Raw genomic sequence first — 20295 nt, 5'->3', positions numbered from 1 at the left:
ACCTTTCCATGCACCTATTGACCATTTATATGTTTTCTTTGGGAAAAGGTCTGTTCATATGCTTAGCCCAATTCTTAAACTTAGTGTTTATTTTGCTGTCGAGTTGTACCAATATATTTTGTTATCAACCCCTGATCTCATGTATGGTTCGCAAATATTTTCTTCCTTTCCATAGAGTGTCTTTTCATTTTGTTGGTTCTTTGGCTGTGCATAATTTTTAGTTTGATTCAGTCCCATTTGTTTATTCTTGATTATGCTGCCTTTGCTCTCAGTGTCAAATCCAAAAAATGACTGCTAAAATCAACGTCAAGGAACTAAATCTCCTGTTTTTCTTCTAGGAATTTTACAGTTTCAGGTCTTACTTTCAAGTCATTAATCTGTTACAAGTTGATTTTTTGTGTATGGTATAAAACAGGGACTCCATTTTATTCTTTTGCATGTGGCTGTCCAGTTTTCCCAACATCATTTGTTAAAGAAACTACAATTTCTCCATCATCTACTCTTGGTGTCTTTGTCAAAAATTAATTGACCATATATGCATGGTCATATATATGTCATTATTTCTGGGTTCTTATTCTGTTCCATTGATCTATGAGTCTGTATTATGCCAATATTGTATCACTTGACTGTACCATCTTGAGCCAGCATTCGATTATTCCCTCACCTCCTGGCACATGAGTGCGGTTTCCCATTTGACACTTAGGATTTCAGAGGGTCATTCTCTTCCCCAAGTTTCTTAGGGAACTCTGTTCTCAAGCAGAGACAGTTCTCTCCTTAAGAGGAATATCTGTGTCAGATGTATGGACAGTAAATTGCTCATTATATTACCAACATCTAACAGCAAGAACTCTAAGGAAAGAAGTAAGAAGAATTCTGAGATGGTAACAATAAGAAAATATTTTCTGACGTATGTGTTATGCTAAATACTCTACTGAGCAAAGGGGGAAATACATAATAAAATGTCTTGATTCTTCAAGTGGATGGTTAATCCTAGTGTTTGAAAATTTATCTAACCTGTTAATGAATTTTAAGTAGCATAAATATCTAAGCACTTTGGAAAACAAAGTACTCTACAAAGAGTTTCATTTGCTGCCTTATTGGAGAACAAAAGAAACCTGGTTTAGGTAGAAATTTCCTTAAAAGATTTACCAAATGTGTAGTAATCATCTTCTATGGGAATTTTTAAGAAATCAGAATAAGAAAAACATACCTTTCTTCTGACTTTTAGGATTTTGTTTCCTAAAGGGACAGGTCACAAAGAGTCAAACACAACTTCATGACTAAACAACAGAAATACAAATACATTAACTTATAGTTAGAAATTCAAATATCATATACATAAAAATTAATAGTAATAAAAAGCAAGTGGAAGTCAAAGGAGCAGACTAAAGTTCAATGACAATTAAAATCAGGTAACTGATTTAAGCAACAGTAAGAACTGGACATGGAACAATGGACTGGTTCAAACTGGGAAAGGAATATGTCAAGCTTGGATGACTCACAAGCTGGAATTAGATATGCAGATGACATCACTTTAATGGCAGAAAGTGAAGAGGAACTAAAGAGCCTCTTGATGAAGGTGAAAGAGGAGAGTGGAAAAACTGGCTAAAATCTCAACATTCAAAAAATGACATCATGGCATCAGGTCCCATCACTTCATGGCAAATAGAAGGGGAAAAAAGTGGAAACAGTGTCAGATTTCATTTTCTTGGACTCCAAAATCACTGCAGATGGTGACTGCAGCCACAAAATTAAAAGACGTTTGCTCCTTGGAAGAAAAGCTATGACAAATCCAGACAGTGCATAAAAAAGCAGAGACATTACTTTGCCGACAAAAGTCTGTATAGTCAAAACTATGTTTTTTCCAATAGTCATGTATGGATGTGAGAGCTGGACCATAAGGAAGGCTGAGCACTGAAGAATTGATGCTTTCAAACTGTGGTGTTGGAGAAGACTCTTGATAATCCCTTAGACAGCAAGGAGATCAAAGCACTCAATCCTAAAGGAAATCAACCCTGAATATTCACCGGAAGGACTGGTGCTGAAGCTGAAGCCCCAATACTTTGACCACCTGATGCAAAGAGCTGACTCATTAGAAAAGACCCTGATGCTGGGAAAGATTGAGGAGAAGAGGGCGACAGAGGATGAAATGGTTGGATGGCATCTTTGACTCATGGGCATAAGTTTGAGCAAACTCAGGGAGACAGTGAAGGACAGGGAAACCTGGCATGTTCATGAGGTTGCAGAGTCAGACACAACTTAGCGACTGAACAACAACAACTGGAGGATAAAGACCAAACCAAACTTTTATCATCTCATATTCCTATTTCTTTCGGAGGGGCAGGTAATACCAGGTTTTATTAATGTTTGGTCAAATCTCAAGTGTCACACTTCAGGGTTATCTTCATTCAATTCATCTTTCCTTTCTTTCTCTTCTCTTCACTTGTACCCAACATGGGTTCAAAAACAGTTGCAAAAATGAAACCCATAAGTTAGCATCCAATGTTAATATGGAGAATCTGAAGCTCAACACATTTTTAGTATCTCACTGCATCTTTGTAAAATATCTTAAAACAAATTATATATCCCAAGGACATGAGTTGAACTGCAAGAGACATCCATCCACTATATTTTCACTATGTGCATTGGACTGGATTTGGGTTTTGGTTGTTTTTATTTTGGTTTTTTTAGATATTTTTCTCTAGAATCAAAAGACATACATATTATACAGCCTCAGATAAGAATTAACTGATATCACACTTTCTGTTTTTAACACTCACGTACATTTTCACAGCATTTTCTTCTCATATCACTCTAAGTTGTTTTGTTAATTACACACACTTAGTCATTAGGATTACAAAATCATAATTATATCTAAGTGATTTGACAGTGGCACATTCCCATTATGAGAGTGTGAATTCTGAGCTTGTTTTCTGAGCTATTAACCATCATTAGATATGAGAAATTGCAGTCAGTTTCCACTATGTTATCCAATGTGTCACTCAAGGATTTAACAAATGCTTAGAAATGTGCTTAGATCATAATCTGAACACCAATTTCTCTGTGAAATTTCATTATATCAAAACAAATACAAGCCTGTATGTAAAATACGTTTATAAGTATGCAAAGTTTTGACGCTATAATTAAAGTCTCTTTCATTGCATATTTAACACACAATCTGTGTTTACGTAAAGTTAAGGTCTTGCAAAGAATTACTGGTTTATTCACTAAGGAAATGAAATATGCCAGCTGGCTTGTGAAATTAGACTATTTTGTTTATACCTTGGTAATCTCTAAAACCAGAAAAATACAGAACATATACTTCTGTATATTAAAGGTTTATTTATATATGCAAGCTTCATGAGAGTGTCAAAAATACATCATATACAGGTGTAACCCTTTTAAGAAAAACAATATACCAATATTCACCGAAAAAATTAAGCATGAAAGCTAGCATTTTAAAGACATTCTTTGCTATTCCAACAGATTGTGCTCTGATGTTAAGTTAAAAAAGTAGATAGGACTAGCAGCACAATGTAATCTCGGTATTTTTTTATAAAGGTTATTACTCAGGTCAACTCTTGAGTGCAATAATACTTTGTTCAAATGAAAGCACTTATAGATGTCTAATACTTCAAAGACAGGTGAATAAATAGTGGCCACGATAACTCATTTTGCCTTCTCCATCCCTACTCTCCTCTCTGAACTCAGCCCAAGATAATTTCCAAAACCATATTCAGAAAAACTACAGTAAAAAGTACTTAATATTTTATATCATGTTGAGGTGGGGGTGGTGTCACTTTAAATAGCACTAAAAAGAGGGACAGGCTTTCAGTGCTGCAAATCCAGGATGGCTTTCAGAAATTGAGTATGTGGCACCGTTTACCATTTCTTTTTTGTCTGGATGGGCAATAGTCCTGTTCTCAGACTATGCTGTAGTATTTAACATTATTTCCAGTGAATCTTTGGAAGCTGGGTTAGTGATAGAGAGCTACTAAAAAATTATCTGTCACTCCTCCATGGACAGCACATAAAAATTAATAGCAGCTCACAAGTTTATTTATCTAAGTAGTTGAATTTTTGTCTCATTTTGTGTTTAGTGTCACACTTTGAAAAAACTGAAGCAATACATTTTCATCAGACTTAAGAGTGAGTAGGTTGGTTTCAAACTCAAAATGAAACCACTTTATTGCTCTCTGACACAGCTATAAAGTCCGTAGAAAAATAGAACACTATACTGCTGTCCATTATGGGATATATAATAAAAGAACCCCAAATCCAATTTAAGGCTGCACCAATATCAGTAAATTTGTGGAGTCAAATAAAGTTATTTTAGTGGGTTAAAAAAAATCAGCCAAAGTATTTGTTTTCTGAGTGGACCAGATGTTTGTATAATGGTCCTGGAAATAGACCTCCTGTCAGCACCTCCCTGAGAGAATAAGGGCAAACTGGACAATGAAAGGACTCACATAACTTTCAGATTTCATTGAACAAAGCTCAACTCTCATAACTAGTGGGAAAAATAATAAACTGTCCTTTATTCAACAAATATATAGAGAGACTTAATACAATGTCGTTGTTCTAGACACCCGGGACCAAACAAAGAACCAGAAAGAAATACCTTCCCTTGTAGAGTTTACATTCTTCCATTCTGTCTGAGAGGAAAGTAGACATTTTAAAAGCTAATTTCCATAATATATAGGTGTTAAATGCCACAGGAACAGAAAAGAAAGCAGGGTAGGAATGAGATGTGTGTGAGATGGGGTAGGCTTTGCAATTTCAAATAAGGTGGTCAAGGTGGTACTGATCCAAGACTTAGGAGGAGGTTGGAGAGCGAACCAGACAGACACCTGAGAAAAGAACATTCCAGGCAGGAGAAACAGCCAAGGCAGAGACCCTACGATAGTGACCTCATTTGCCTGTTCATAGAGAAATGAGGAAGCTCTAGTGGCAGGGGCAGCAGTGACAAGAGAACAGCAGAAAAATAAGATCTGAGGCCTGGCTTTACATGAGGTGGTCTCCCAACCACCTTCCTGCTCCAGGCAGGGCCAAGTCCTGGTCCACAGTTGCCTCCCCTGACCCCTAGCATCACTTAGGTATGAAAGATCTAAATCTCACCTTTGGACACCTTCAGGGGATATAGCAGTTTTAAGTTTCCTTTATCTCAAATACCCATATTCTCACTTCTTTACTGCCCATTTAGTACTTTTCTTTAGGATAATGAAATTATAAGTACAAAAGTTTCTGTTTGTTTGCTTGTTTTTAAATTATTTCTTCTAGCACTTTAGATGTTTTGTAGCCAGTTTAGAGAACTTAGGCTTGCCAACTTACCAGAAATATTTAGCTAAACCATATACAATTGTCACATTTATAAGTTAAAAATTATCAAATACTGAAACCTCCAAATAGCCTTATCACACCTCTTGTGGTATTTTTTCATTACTTTCAATACCTTAGTAGCCAGAAATACATGTGGCATATATTTTGAAATACATGTGGCAAAGACTGTTGGTTGCCTACACAATGGCCACTTCCTCCATCTTTTTGGTAACAGAACTTGACTTTTATTCAAGATGACACTGACTCCAGCAAACAGCACCTATTCCCAATCTCCTTCGCAGGTAGGTATGGTCTTTGTCTAAGATCTGTCCAATGACATATAAGCACATGTATTATTAATATGTAGAACTTTCAGGAAATTTTCTTAGAGAGGAACTTACTTAACAGGGAGGTTCTTGGTGCTTTTTCTCTTTCCTCCCTTTTTCTCCTTCCTGCTTCCTTGAATGTTATTGTGATGGTAGGAGCTTCAGCAGTCATAATAAACCATGAGCTATCACTGAATATAGTAGCCACAAGCAAAAGTGACAGAAAAAAGATAACAGGATATCAGAGTCACTTATGACCTTGTGAAGCTTTCATTAGTAGCCCTGGAGTAACAATATGCAGACATTTTTAATGGAATAGATTAAACCTTATATTTAAGCCTCATTTCTATGGGGCTTTTTTTTACTATGTGATTTATTTAAAATCTAATTTTAGATAAATAAATACAATAGAAATTCTTTTCAAAATTAATCTATTTAAAAGTGGTAAGAGAAATCTTTTTAGGTTTTTGCCCCCCCTGATTAATTCAACAACCAGTTATGTATGTAGGAAAAAATACCATCTAATCATCTAGAAATGTATAGACCAAATGAGTTTTTAAATTTTCGTTTTCCTTTGGAAAATAATTTGTGGTCATGGCATTTTAAGTTTATGATCTGGTGATCATCATCTTAAGAATTTTAAAGCAGGTATAACAATCTATGAGTACATAGATGAAAATCTTTAGGATTTCAACCTACTCCACATGAAACTATTTGAATTTTATTTTCTTCTCTCTGAAAAATGAATCTGCTATTTCCTTTTCATTTGCTTCACCAGATTTAATTTTTATTAAGTTTTACAGCATTGCATCTTAATACTAGTTTCTGAGTAAAATTAATATAAAGCATGTGGTTACTAAAACTAGAAAACCCATTACTGCAAAATTCTAATATTCTGAGAACTGTTTACTACTAAGATAGTCTAATCTTTAGTTAAACTATCCTTAAGTGTAAGCTGCTGTGGAAAGTTAATGTACATTTTAGTGCTTCTAATGAATATTTTAAAAGTCAGTAAAGGAGTAATAAAAATACAGATTTGAGAACACTTATCAACATTTATACCTCAATAAGCCAAAGAATAATTATAAAATTTGAAATAATTTTGAAATATGTAATATGCTTGTAAGTTTTAAAATATAAGAGTAAAATGGTCCTCATGAATTACACTAATGAGATTTTTAAATCTCACATTAAGTTGGTCATTGTCTAACTATTTGAATCAGTGGCTCTTAATTCTATTCTGGAAAACGAGGCCATTCATTGCAGTTTTCACTGGTCAATAGTTAATAAGAATAAAGACAATGCAGCAAGTGTTTAATAAAGCTGACCTAATTCAATTTATAAGGACTGGAATGTTCTTCATAGAGAATAGACTGGTGGTTGCCAAGGGGAAGGAAAATGGGAAAGAGTTGGATTGGGAGTTTGGGTTTAGCAGATGGAAACTAGTATATATAGAATGAATAAACAACAAGGTACTACTGTATAGCGCAGGGAACTATATTCAATATCCTGTGATAAACCATAATGGAGAAGAATATAAAAAGAATATATGTATGCGTGTGTGTGTGTCCTAACTGAGTCACTTTACTATACAGATAATTAATAGACATGTTTCTTGCCGTGTCTTTGGGGTGACCCAAGGCACAGTGCTGCAGGCCTAGCAATGTCATCCACAAGAGATAGCTCTCTATACTCAACAAATTCTAAAAAACAAGACACAAGCTTCCCACAGATAGCTTATTAATTGGGGAAAAAATTTTTTTAAATAACTATTCAGTGAATAAGCCAGACAAAAATTGGATCAGGTAATCACATTAACATGAGAGACAGAAGGTACCACTTCAAATGTGGTACCTGAGAAGGACACATCATCACTTTTGTGGTATTCAGAGCAGGAATGTATATCCTCCATACAATCATGAGGAAACATTATACAAAAATTAAGAACATTTGACAAAGAAACTAGACTGTATTCTTCAAAACTGTCAATGTCATGAAACACAAAACACAGTTAAGGAACTGTCCTAAATGAAAGGAGATCAGATGTGATGTGTAATCTCAGACTGGAAGGGGGAAATTCCAGTGAAGGGTATTATAAGAACAAGTAACAGAGTTGGAATATGAATGATATATTAAAGTATTGCATATTAAATTCTGTGAATTTGATAACCTTCACTGATTATGTAAAAATATTCTTGATTTAAGAAGACTAGAGTATTAAGAGGTAAAGAAGTATGATGTATGTAATATAATTTTTCTGGGGAAAAAACACAAAAACTGTGTGTGTATGCTGCTGCTGCTGCTGCTTAATCGCTTTAGTCATGTCCAACTCTGTACGACCCTATAGACTGCAGCCTGCCAGGCTCCTCTCTGCATGGGATTCTCTAGGCAGGAGTACTGGAGTGGGTTGCCATACCCGCCTCCAGGGGCTCTTCCTGATCCAGGAATTGAACCCCAGTCTCCTGCATTGCAGGCAGATTCTTTACAGCTGAGGCACCAGAGAAGCCCTATATGTATATACATACATATATACATATATATGTGTATATATATGGAGACAGAGAGGAAGAGAACAATGGAACAAATGCAGTGAACTGTTCAAACTTGGTGAGTCTGAATAAATGTTATACAGAAATTTCTGTTGCCTCTATTTCTCTGGAGAACCCTAATACAGAATGTAGACAGAAAACCATTCTGGTCATAACTCTTGGTGGAACAAATCATTTGTAACAGACCAATGTCTTCACAGAAATGACAAGGCTACTAGTGATTTGTCCAAAACAAAGTTACAATGTAAAGAGCTCATGATCTTTCAGCTATTGTGCCCAGGGAAACAATTAAACTAGAGAATCAAAGAAATTACTGAAAAAATTATCTGCTAAAATTCTGCTTGCCAAGGAAATATCAAGTTCTGGGGTTTTTTGTTTTGTTTGCTTTAGGGTTTGTTTTTTTTTTCTTCTTCTTCTTTCTTCCTCCTTTTGAGTTTCCCTGCCCTTTCTCATCTTGGTTGGAGAATGGTCCTACTGAGAACAAACAGGAATGAAAGACACCCACTCCTTTCTCTAGTAGCTATTCTTCATTTTGGTAATGAAAACTCCAGTGCTCTATCTGGGCACATGGCTCCCCAGCTCCAGATTCTATCTCTGAGACAATTTGGTGTTGCTAACAGCCAAGTATGGGCCAATGGGATGTGAAGGAAGTGATGTACTTCATTTCTAGATTGTCTTCTTAAAAAGATACTTGTCAACAAAAGCCCAAGATCGGATGGCTTCACAGCTGAATTCTACCAAAAATTTAGAGAAGAGCTAACACCTATCTTACTCAAACTCTTCCAGAAAATTGCAGATGAAGGTAAGCTTCCAAACTCATTCTATGAGGCCACCATCACCCTAATTCCAAAACCAGACAAAGATGCCACAAAAAGAGAAAACTACAGGCCAATATCACTGATGAACATAGATGCAAAAATCCTTAACAAAATTCTAGCAAACAGAATCCAACAACATATTAAAAAAAATCATACACCATGACCAAGTGGGCTTTATCCCAGGAATGCAAGGATTCTTTAATATCCACAAATCAATCAATGTAATACACCACATTAACAAATTGAAAGATAAAAACCATATGATTATCTCAATAGATGCAGAGAAAGCCTTTGACAAAATTCAACACTCATTTATGATTAAAACTCTCCAAAAAGCAGGAATAGAAGGAACATACCTCAACATAATAAAAGCTATATATGACAAACCCACAGCAAGCATCACCCTCAATGGTGAAAAATTGAAAGCATTTCCCCTGAAATCAGGAACAAGACAAGGATGCCCACTCTCACCACTACTATTCAACATAGTGTTGGAAGTTCTGGCCACAGCAATCAGAGCAGAAAAAGAAGTAAAAGGAATCCAGATAGGAAAAGAAGAAGTGAAACTCTCACTGTTTGCAGATGACATGATCCTCTACATAGAAAACCCTAAAGACTCTAGCAGAAAATTACTAGAGCTAATCAATGAATATAGTAAAGTTGCAGGATATAAAATTAACACACAGAAATCCCTTGCATTCCTATATACTAACAATGAAAAAACAGACAGAGAAATTAAGGAAACAATACCATTCACCATTGCAACAAAAAGAATAAAATACTTAGGAGTATATCTACCTAAAGAAACAAAAGACCTATACATAGAAAACTATAAAACACTGATGAAAGAAATCAAAGAGGACACAAACAGATGGAGAAACATACCGTGTTCATGGATTGGAAGAATCAATATTGTCAAAATGGCTATTCTACCCAAAGCAGTCTATAGATTCAATGCAATCCCTATCAAGCTACCAACGGTATTTTTCACAGAACTAGACCAAAGAATTTCACAATTTGTATGGAAATACAAAAAACCTTGAATAGCCAAAGTAATCTTGAGAAAGAAGAATGGAACTGGAGGAATCAACCTGCCTGACTTCAGACTCTACTACAAAGCCACAGTCATCAAGACAGTATGGTACTGGCACAAAGACAGAAATATAGATCAATGGAACAGAATAGAAAGCCCAGAGATAAATCCACGAACCTATGGACACCTTATCTTTGACAAAGGAGGCAAGGATATACAATGGAAAAAAGACCACCTCTTTAACAAGTGGTGCTGGGAAAACTGGTCAACCACTTGTAAAAGAATGAAACTAGAACACTTTCTAACTCCATACACAAAAATAAACTCAAAATGGATTAAAGATCTAAATGTCAGACCAGAAACTATAAAACTCCTAGAGGAGAACATAGGCAAAACACTCTCCGACATAAATCACAGCAAGATCCTCTATGACCCACCTCCCAGAATATTGGAAATAAAAGCAAAAATGAACAAATGGGACCTAATGAAACTTAAAAGCTTTTGCACTACAAAGGAAACTATAAATAAGGTGAAAAGACAGCCCTCAGATTGGGAGAAAATAACAGCAAATGAAGAAACAGACAAAGGATTAATCTCAAAAATATACAAGCAACTCCTGAAGCTCAATTCCAGAAAAATAAATGACCCAATCAAAAAATGGGCCAAAGAACTAAACAGACATTTCTCCAAAGAAGACATACAGATGGCTAACAAACACATGAAAAGATGCTCAACATCACTCATTATTAGAGAAATGCAAATCAAAACCACAATGAGGTACCATTACACACCAGTCAGGATGGCTGCTATCCAAAAGTCTACAAGCAATAAATGCTGGAGAGGGTGTGGAGAAAAGGGAACCCTCTCACACTGTTGGTGGGAATGCAAACTAGTACAGCCGCTATGGAGAACAGTGTGGAGATTTCTTAAAAAACTGGAAATAGAACTGCCATATGACCCAGCAATCCCACTTCTGGGCATACACACTGAGGAAACCAGATCTGAAAGAGACACGTGCACCCCAATGTTCATCGCAGCACTGTTTATAATAGCCAGGACATGGAAGCAACCTAGATGCCCATCAGCAGATGAATGGATAAGGAAGCTGTGGTACATATACACCATGGAATATTACTCAGCCATTAAAAAGAATTCATTTGAACAAGTCCTAATGAGATGGATGAAGCTGGAGCCCCTTATACAGAGTGAAGTAAGCCAGAAAGATAAAGAACATTACAGCATACTAACACATATGTATGGAATTTAGAAAGATGGTAACGATAACCCTATATGCAAAACAGAAAAAGAGACACAGAAGTACAGAACAGACTTTTGAACTCTGTGGGAGAAGTAAGGGTGGGATGTTTCGAAAGAACAGCATGTGTACTATCTATGGTGAAACAGATCACCAGCCCAGGTGGGATGCATGAGACAAGTGCTCGGGCCTGGTGCACTGGGAAGACTCAGAGGAATCGGGTGGAGAGGGAGGTGGGAGGGGGGATCAGGATTGGGAATACGTGTAACTCTATGGCTGATTCATATCAATGTATGACAAAACCCACTGAAATGTTGCGAAGTAATTAGCCTCCAACTAATAAAAAAAAAAAAATAGAAAAAAAAAAGATACTTGTCCTAGATATGGTCTGCCCTGAACCCCTCCCACGATACAGGATGTGACAATGATGGGGACAACCATGGAAGCCATACATGTTGAGGACAGTAAAGACAGCCCCCAGTTCGGGGACCACTCACCTCTAAACTGTCATGTGAGAGAAATAAACTTTTGTCTTATTTATGCCACTGCATTTTCAGGTCTCTATGGTATAACACCACCCTAATGAACATACAAATTATTACTGAGAGCAGACTTATGTAACAAAAACATTATATGCAGCACCCAGGAATACACACTCTCCAACACCTTCTTCAAAGTTGGCCAAAGAAGGGAAGAACTCTCCAGAGGTCATAGCCAATGGCAAAAGGAACAACTCTATGGGCAGAGGCAGCAAGATGGGTCCCCCAAGGAACTCACCCTCCTCCTAGAGGAGAGACCTCACAATTTCTACTCGATAGGATTTGATAACTATGCTACCACTAACTGCTGTATATTCCCACTCTCCCTCTAGAATACAAAAGATATTTTCCTATTGCTACTGCACCATTGTACATCAGGTATGGTGACAGGATGGATGATATCTTGCCATTTATTTTATAGATCAGTGAACCTAGAAGAGCTACAACAAAACCCAGCAAACAGGACAGGCACCACTCAGAGATCTTAGACTTTGATGTACATGTAGCATGGGGTGCCTCTCTCTCATATAAAGGGTACCTGTTCTATGTAGGGGAGAAGAGTGAACAAGGGTACACCTGAGACAGGTGTGCATGAGTGAGCAGAGAAACATGGGCGGTCAGAGAGGTAGACCATGGAGAAATCACCAAACTGTGCTCCCTTCTTCCTCAGAGTGAGCGAGTCCCCAGATTTTCAGCTGCTCACATATGGCCATACATCTGGAGACTGTAATTTCTAATCTTTCTTGCACTAAAGTATGGTGATGCAGCTAAATTTAAATCAATAGGCTATGAAAATAAGTGTTAGACATACTTTCCAGTCATATCCTTAATAATTTCTGCCAGAACTTTCTTCTCCCTCCTTCTCAGAGACGCCACCACAGAGGTCACCACTGAAGTTTTACGTAAGAGGAGCACAGCTAGTGCTCCAGCCTGAATTCCTTAGCTCTGGGCTATCATGTGAAATGGAAATAATCTACCTATTTCTAGTCTCAGCCAATCATTAGATAATATAAGTTTAATTTAGCTTTGGGGAGCTTGACTCTAAAATAATATTTGACATTCCAAGAAAAGCAATAGGAAAATGCATATATTAGAAGAATATGAAAACTGAATATTCATAGCTACTTGAAGAACTAGAAGTTGTAAAAAAGAAAAAGAAGAAAGCATAGCCAAAAGCATACCTGATCACTCATTTTTTTCATTCTCAGGAAAATAAAATTTGGCTTGTTAAGTTGAAGTTCCATTTAAGACAAAATACGTAGGCATAATGTTGAATGCCTGCCTGACAAGAGAACATAGCTGCTTAAAATGAATAAACTTTGCTAACAGAAGATCAGATTTTCACTGTGTAAGGATTTAAAATAATATGAATTTCAGAAGATAAGAATTTCACTATGTAACATATATACAATATTGCAGCTATGCTTCAATTTCCTAAATATAACAGTATGCCATGTGGAATTGTTATTCTGGGTGTGGCAGATCACTGTGATACAATGTTACTCTAATCCCACTTAACAAAGCACACCAAACTAATGATAAAAGTGGTAAATAACATATTTGAAAAATAAAATTTACTTTGCTCCAGTTTATACAGTGAGAGGTAAGGCTGTAATCAGCCTCTAACATATATCACCCTAAATTCCTGGAGATAAAAGATTCTGCTGAAAGCATCTCTGTACCTTAACAGAGCTTTTTTGAAGATGCTAGAAAACATTTTAACAAATTAATTTTTCTTATTCACTTGTACGATGGCACACAAATCTACCATCATAAAATCAGTGAATATACTATTCTTCTCTTTGAATACTCTGCATAAAGCAAAGAAATCCAGTAATAATAAAAAAAAAATCTGAGGTTATATAAATGTGTGTGTGTTGTGAGTGTGTACCCTGTCATAAGACAAAGAAGCTGGTGAGATTTGAGGAGTTAGACTTAGACAACCAAAGGATATACGGGAACATTACTGAAGGAATATGACAAGGTTATTTCTTACAGAAATGTCAATAGATTAAATTTGGAGTCACTCTGCCCTTACTATAATAGTTGTCATAAACAAGGAGGCTTGAGTTATCAGCTGTTCATATAAGCAGCTTTAGAGAATCAGGGAAAAAAGATTAAATGGATATAATTTATAATCTGGGCTCTCTGTAATCCTAGGGCTTTCAGTACCAGACCTCCTCTGAGTCTCTGGTTGGGTCTCATTCCTGACCTTCATCACGACACTGGTTGACATTGGACTATTGGACTGTGTTGGTGTCACCCTATCATTCCTCAGAAGAATAATACCAATAATGCAAATACAACCTATTGGACTTTCAATCCCTAAGATTTTCACAACAACAATCAATTTTTTAAAAAGTACCCAATTTCCTACTTAACTCTGTAGGCAGATAAAACACAAAGCTACCAGACTTGGACACTGCACTGACCTTTTTAATATTCAGCATCCAATTTCTGTTGTGTTTATGTGCTATATATAAACGCACACAAAAATATGAGAACATTTATTTATAACAGGTTCTCTTTCTTGTCTACTATATAACAAACCAAGCTTTATAAACAACTCCATGGAAAATACTAGCATCAATGTTTAGAAATAATCTTTATCTTCTCCAGATAACTTATTAAAGAAAATTACAGATGAGCTTTTTATTAAAGTTATCTCTTCTAGAATATGGTATACTATTTTAATCTCCTAAGGGTAAATTTTTTTTACTCACTTTATGAAATAAGTTTACTTATATATGTCAACAGTGCATGAATAGTGGAAACTGTATTAGTACAAATATGAATCCCTACTCCCTGAAACAGTTATCTTAAAGAATATAACAAAGACTAACAGTTTTAAAGGTAGGCTTCCCGAATTTGAATTCCAACTCTCCCATATACTAGTTGCTTAACTCTGGTCAAGATTAAGAAACCAAGTTTTATTTTCCTTATCTTGTTATTTCTACACATAAAAATGAAAGTCTACTGTTAGAGTCAGTCAAAAAGAGTTATGTACCTATCTACAATGGACTAAATGTGTCTCTTCAAAATTCATTCGGCTTCTCTGGTGGCTCAGACAGTAAAGAATCTGCCTGCAATGAAGGAGACCCTGGTTCGATCCCTGGGTTGGGAAGATCTCCTGGAGAAGGGGATGGCACCCACTCCAGTATTCTTGCCTAGAGAATTCCATGGACAGAGGAGGCTGGTGTGCTACAGTGCATGGGGTCACAAAGAGTCAGACACGACTGAGTGACTAACATTTTCAAAATTCATATGTTGAGATCCTAATCCCAATGTTGATGGTATCAGGAGGTGGAGGTTTACAGAGCTAATTAGGTCATGAAGGTGGAGAACTCATGAATGAGATTAGTTTCTTTAAAAGGCGATGCCAGAGAACTTGTTAGGTCTCTACTCTGCCATTTGAGCATAAACTGAGAAGAGAGCTATCTAAAGCCAGGAAGCAAGCTTTCACCAGACACTGGATATGCCAGCCCCTTGATCTTGGGTTTCTCAGCCTCCAGAACTATGAGAAATAAATGTTTGTTGTTTAAACCACAGAGCCTATAGTAATTTGCTATAGCAGCACAAAAAGACTAAGATGCCATCCTACAAAGTGACGAAAAGAGGGATTTCTCCTTCTTTATCACCACTGAGCAGAACCAAAAGAAGTCAACTAATATAAATACAATTACTGCATAAGATAAAATATATTTTAAAACATCCAATTTATCCTCAAGGTGTTATGCAATTTTAAATGTGCATATTAATGTATATCTTTCTTTTGGGACCATTTTAAGCATAAGCCTGGATCAGTGTTCTCTAGAGAGCAAAGTAAAACCCCCTTTCTGTGGTTGTACATGACCACACTTTGTCCCTTCTAAAAGCCTTTGCATTTGAAATATTCTCTGTTCCTACCATACCCTTTCTTTAATATTCTACTTTAAAATCACTCTAAAATAGTCTTTCAAAAATAATGTCATTTGACTTCCATCACTGTGCAAACCTTACCCACCTACACTCAGGACAACTCCTCTACTCTCTTTTTCTATGTCTTTTCACAGAAGGATCATCTTCTCATTCACCCAAACTGCAAAATTTAGAGTCATTTTTTCATTTTGCCTTCTCCCTCACCTCAGCACACTCACTCCACAAGCTCATTCTAGTCCATTATCAAAGTATTGGTTATGGTACGCAACATCCATTCCCTCCACCTCACCCCCAGGCAAACTATTTCTAATTAATGTACTTTAAGTGGCTATTCTTTCTTCCTTGAAATAATGTAATATTTTCTAATTTTCCTATCTTTCAACACATGCCCCCATTTCTTTTATGTCTTTACCATTGTTTCCAAATATTTGATATTAAGTATACACATCCACAGTCTCAAGTATAGGATTGAATTTAGAATCTTCTAATTTGTATTTCAATCACATCACTTAAGATGCTTGAGGAAAATGATTAAAATTATGTATTTAATAACACAGTAGCTTCTGATGCTTAATCCTTCTTATATACAAGAGCTGTTATGGGTCAGCTCTCAAATGTACATTAGTAAGGAATAAGCCTGCCCTCAAAGCACATTACAATATGCCCTTTCTTAATAACTCACTAGTAAAACCACACACAAAACTGTTTAATAGTCAACTTTCCATTTGGATTTGGATTTTAAAAAGAGATAGGATACTCAATATATCTAATGCTTTAGAAAATGCAGAATTTAATGGCCAAGAATACTTCTGTTTATGTACAGACAGAGGCTGTTAACACAACATAAAAGTAAAATAATTGAAAACTACTTAAACACTGAGAGCTATTTTTAAAAATCAAACACTTTATCCCGCATGAAGGTGGTCTATTTCTTTGGTGAAACTTCTGCTTCAAAGAGGTGATTAATTCTCAACTGGAGGCAGAAATGCAGCAAAGTTAACATTTTATAAATGACACGAAGAGTGGCGGTGGTGCTTTACCCCAAGTTGATCATCTTAGAGCTGTTCTCCTGAATCGAGTCCTTCTTCTCTCACATTAGTATCATTTATAGCATCCAAATGCATTTGAATTCAGCAGATTTCCTGCAACCCCAGAAAGGATTCACTATAGATCTTTTCCAAAGTTAATGTCTTTTTATTTGCATATGAATACAATCCCATCATGGCTTCCAATCAGAGGCAATAGGAGAGCATCATAAATGTCTAGTCTAAAGACATTCATATTTGAATAGATTGTGAGGATGGAGCTTCACATTCATTGTTGACCTTTTGCCTTTTATCACTGAATTATATACACTACAAAAAACATACAAGCTTAGAAAAATCATCTCTCACAAAGATGCAGGAGCTTATCTGAAGGATAGATCCTGTCATGTTTCATAGCAAAATGCCATCAGCCTTTTCTTCAAAGTCATGGAGAAATCTCTACACAGACTCCACGGATAGAAAGTGTTTGAAAACATGATCTTTTAAATCTGTGTTCTACATAAGTACTAGAATCTCCCCTTTTAGGAAACTGTATAAGGTTGGAGCCATAACACTTTGATCTTGCCATTGTTCCCTACTTGGAAGAAGGTGCAAAGTGTTTATTTATTTATTTTTTTTAACTCATGACCACTGTTTTTATTTTATATTCACCTGTAAAAATCCCAAACTTCATATCATTTCACCCACAAGCATATCAGTATGTTTACCTAAAAGATAAGGGTTCTTTTTTCCTAGCATTATTGTAATACCTTTATCATATCTCATAATAATAATACTTCAGTATCATCAAATATCCAGCCAAAGTTCCGATTTCCCCACTTGCCTTATAAATATTTTTACAGATGGTTTGGTGAGATCAGAATCCAAACAAGGTCATACATTGCATTTGTTTGCCTTGTGAATGACACATAACAATATAAGATATTGCAAGGTTTTCTTTTCATTTCCCAAGACATGTTAGTTGCTTTCTTAGAAAGTGTTTAAACTGATTAGATTCTGGATGAACCAAACATTCTCAGGACCCAGAGCCAGACTTGTTTGAATTTCCTGAACTTCAACATAGGACATTAACAGAGAATGAAGGGCATTTTAGTCATTTATTCACTCAGCAGTCCTTCATTAATGGGGTACACTGGTTGGCTTGTAGTAGTGCCTGCTTACACCTATTGTCCTGGTATAATTATTAATAGTGTCCCCTCAAAAGGGTCCTTTGGCCTACAGATTATGTGGTAAGCCTATGAACTGAAGGTGAAATGTATGCCAGATCTATTTCAGGTTTCAGGTAATGAACAAAGTCTTCTGGTCAAGGAATGAAATCCTTCCCTTACCTAACATCACAGTCAGTCACATAGGAGTATTATACTGTGAGGTAGAATCTGACATGCCAAGGCCTTGTCAGTAGGGAAAAACCTCTGAGCACCAGGACAGAAAAACAGCTAGGCTAATGTGGGTTAAGAAACCAGAGGAGTTGGGAGGCAAACTTGGATGGCAAGATTGAGATTATGTAGGGAATTTTACTTATCTGGTTACTTAGAGATCAAAGGGTGTTATCTTACAAATACCCTAGAGATAATGGGTTAGTATTTAAGAAAAGAATCACACTGTAATTATACCTACATATTATTAACATTTCATATAGTGTGTATATGCGCCTCATGAAATATTAGCCAATGTGCACCTAATCTGGTTCACCTATGATGTTTAATTAGTTCAACCCAAAGCTGCTTTCCCCACTAAAGTTATTAAGCTCCTAAATCTTTAAATGTAAGTCCATGTTTAAGCTCAAATCAGTAAAATAACTGCAACTCCCAAACAATAAGCCAAGTATGCAGCCCTCTAAAGGCAAAAATGATCATGAAATCTGAGAACATGTGAGTTCCAGAATCATGGGAAGAGGGGCTAATCTCTTAGGGGATCTAAAATTATGATATTACCCCATATGCTTGAAATGAGGATCTATTGCACACTATAGCAGAAAACACATGAGATTTGCAATCTAAAAATTTGGACTTGGGTCATACATTCTAACTACATGAGTTTACTTCAATTTCTTACCTCTCTGAGCATCCCATTCTCATATAGAAAATGCAGAGGATAATCATACTGATTTCACAGGGTTATTTTTAAGATCAAAGGAGTTAAAATATAAGCATGGGGTAAAAGATGCTGGCAATAAACTTAGGATGTCTACAACACCCTCATTTTCTTCATCCCTTTTCTAAGAGTTATTTCAAAGTGGCCAGACTTCATCTGTATCAAGTATATTTCTTTCTTCCCTTGCTCATTTATTTTCTTTATCATCACTGGCATATGGGCAAAAAGAAAAGTGAGCATGTCAGTACACACAAATTTTTTTTTTACCACATCCAATTCTTTTTTTGTTGAATCCAGTTAACTCTGCTCTCAGGATTATTAATAATATAATTAATGACACTTGTCTAAATACTTCACTGCTTAGCTATTTGTTTTATTGCCATGAAGACAGAACCATAGTTTATTTTTATCTCCTTCCAAAGAGCGATTTTTCAAATAATCAAACAAGCTAGTACGACTCTGCAGTCTAAGGAAATCACATGTTTTCCCTGAGAAATGGTGTGTAATTAGTGAGTGCTTTTAGGGTTCCTGGGAGTGAGTGCATTGGTTCACATTTTTCATTATTATCTGGCCAATATTTCATTTAAAACGACATCTTTAGCTGCAAATAAATAGCCCCAGGATCCTTTCATGCTCTATTCTAAAAACCTTTTTACATTCAATACTTCAAAGTATTCACAGTTGCCAATGTGAATTTTTTAAATACAAAATTAGAAACGAGAATTGGAATTAGAACAAAAACTCAGTTCAATATCTGAGAAGGAGAAAAGAATTCCAAGTCACTGATCTTTAGAAGGCAAAAATAAAACTCCATTTCACAAGCATTCTTCTTACATTGTTGTCTAACCAACCATTAGTACTCACTGCCTACATTTTTATGGTGGTTGACAATCTCTGCTCAGCCACTGTAATGCCATTCTTTCAGAATTAGTTCTTGATTACATTACTGAAAGTTTCGAGCTTTTAATACATACTGTCTGGTTCATCTTCAGCATTTCTGTGGGAAATTGGTGACAGATGTCAATGTTAACATTTCACAAATTTTATAAAATCGTTAGGATGATGAAACAATTAACATAATTACTAGTGATTACATCCTAACCAGACCATGGGAAATTCCCCATGTTGCTTTATGCCTCAGTAACCTTTAATATAATAAATTGTGCTTAAAGTTATCAATTATAGTTAATCAAAGGATTGTAGAATAAGCTACCCGGGCATAAATGACCATAAGGAGATTCTGAGATAAATTTTAAACCAGAGTTAACAAAGAAACACTCATGCTATATACTTTGGTTTTATTCATTTATATATCAGTCACTTATTTATTCATCAAATATCTATTAAGGACCTTCTCTATGCCAAGCATCATTTTAAATTATCTGTATATATCAGTTA

This window comes from Dama dama, chromosome 12 (assembly GCF_033118175.1).
Source record: "Dama dama isolate Ldn47 chromosome 12, ASM3311817v1, whole genome shotgun sequence".
Classification (NCBI taxonomy): Eukaryota; Metazoa; Chordata; class Mammalia; order Artiodactyla; family Cervidae; genus Dama; species Dama dama.
This window is presented reverse-complemented; position numbering follows the sequence as displayed.